Below are 2,181 nucleotides of genomic sequence, written 5' to 3' on the forward strand. Positions count from 1 at the left end.
AGCTTTGTTGTAAGATGGCTCAGCAGCTACCTATAATGTGTACTTGGATCTCTGAATTAATCTGTCAAAGAGAAGCAGATCCCTCTGATCCACCAAAGTCCACCAAGCATGGTCTTTTGTGAAACARAGTATTTATTAATGTTAGCTGTCAGAAGGCATCAGAGTGGTCCACTTTTCTAAAATACCCAAGATCAGAGTTTAACACCTCTGATTTATGGATCATTGTTTGAAATAAATAAAGTCCTGACATTTCTGATGTGGGAATTGTAAAATTAAAAGAAATATGAAAACTACCATTGTTTTMTTTTCTTTTCTTTTTTGTAAGAGCCAGAGGACAAAAGAAACTAAATTCAGCAGTGCTGTTCAACTCAATGTATTTTAAACTCCATTATTATTTTTTTTTCTAAGTTTAACTTGAATAATTTCATCAGTACCAGCACTTAATCTCTCTTTCCACTTCAGCTCAAACGTGTTTAAGTGTTAATAATAATGGTTATTAAAGGGTGCTAAGTGTTCAGCAGAGGTTCAGGTTTCAGAGTTAATGCAGCCGTGTCAGCAGTCTTCTCTATTCTCTCACTCTGTCAGCGCCTCTCCTTCTTATATCATCTTTCATCATTTCCACAAATGCCTTTAAATCATGCACACACACATAAACATACACACATCTTCACTCTCTTCCAGGAAAGGTGCAGCGTAACTTCCTGGTTTTGATATCATTTGACTTATTTTACAGGACTGTTTAAGGTCATAGACACACCAAGAGGACAGAACAAAAGACACGTGTCTTATTGGTTTGATGCATTTTTGTACATACAATTTTTTACTTGGTCATAATAACTGTCTTACCATGCTTCTCTGGATTATTATTTGTTTCTCAGATGTTTTTTTGTTTGTTTTGTGAATTTAAACTTCTTGTCCACACACAGACTGAGATTATTGTAAGAAAATTGAGATTTTAAATGTTACTTTAAAAAAATATTTATAACAACATAAAATAAATATTTGTGTATTTGCAAACATAACAGATTTATGGACTGAAAAGGTGCAGAGTTTGACAAACAATGAAATTGCAGACATGTCTACAAAGATTTTGTGCTCTAGATTCCAAAACAAAATGGAGCTGATGTTTTTGTTTCGTTTTGTTTTAATTTGTTTAGTTTAGTTTAGTTTTGTTCAGTTTTTGTTCACCGTCAAGGAGCAAAGATTGCCTTCATGTTGAAAAACTAAAGTAAAAATTGAGATACTGATTTTTAAATTTATGTGTATCTGCATCTAGGCCTAAGAAARGTCCCCACCAAAAAGAGGGTTGCCACATCAAAATCCAAGATTGTGTACATGAAGCTGTAACCTTGTCAGCTGGATAACTTGGAAAATACACTCTAAAAATGATATGCTGAATTAGCTTAACCATGTTTTGTCAACTAGTTCCACTTAATTGAGTTGAGTAAATTCGTAGCAACATACTCATGTTCTTTAGTTTAAAAAAATGACATACTGAAGAGGAGTGAACTTTCAACAAAACTTGATGCCAATAATTATCCGGTAACGTGATTCCAAGTTCTTGCTCCCATGAGTCTTTTGGACCTGAAGCAGGTTTGTCAATGTTAGAATTTATTAAGTTGTATATGGTAGCAATTAGTCATTTTTGATCAGGATCAAGAGTCCATCAGAGTTTCTGGGGGGCGACTGGGAAATTTGGGGTTCTGCGTCTGAACAAAGTGCCTTATCTGAAAATAATGGAAAAGATGGGATTTATTTAAGACAAAAARATGTTTTAGAGCTGTGAAGTTTTGTTGAAAGTTCACTCCTCTTCAATTTGTGCTAGGCTCTGCCTCTTACAATGTAAAGTTGTACATAAAATTCACTATACTAATCTGAAGTTATCTCGTATTTACCCTAATGTAACTAACTCTTGTAATAGATGCAAACTGTCCCCAGCAGACCACTCCCACATGTTTTGGTCTTGTTCCAAACTTATCACGTTTTGGTCTGAAATTTTCAAAAYTCTTCGCATTGCATATATTATAACCATCTCCCTTGATCCCCTTTTGGCTTTGTTCGGTGTCCCCCTACAGCCCTTTACCTTGAAAAATATGCAGGTAGTTTTTGCTTTTGCCACCTTGCTAGCCAGGCGGATCATACTCCTTAAATGGAAACAACCTCAACCTCCTTCTCATAATA

This window comes from Austrofundulus limnaeus, unplaced genomic scaffold, assembly GCF_001266775.1.
Source record: "Austrofundulus limnaeus strain Quisiro unplaced genomic scaffold, Austrofundulus_limnaeus-1.0 Scaffold319, whole genome shotgun sequence".
Classification (NCBI taxonomy): domain Eukaryota; kingdom Metazoa; phylum Chordata; class Actinopteri; order Cyprinodontiformes; family Rivulidae; genus Austrofundulus; species Austrofundulus limnaeus.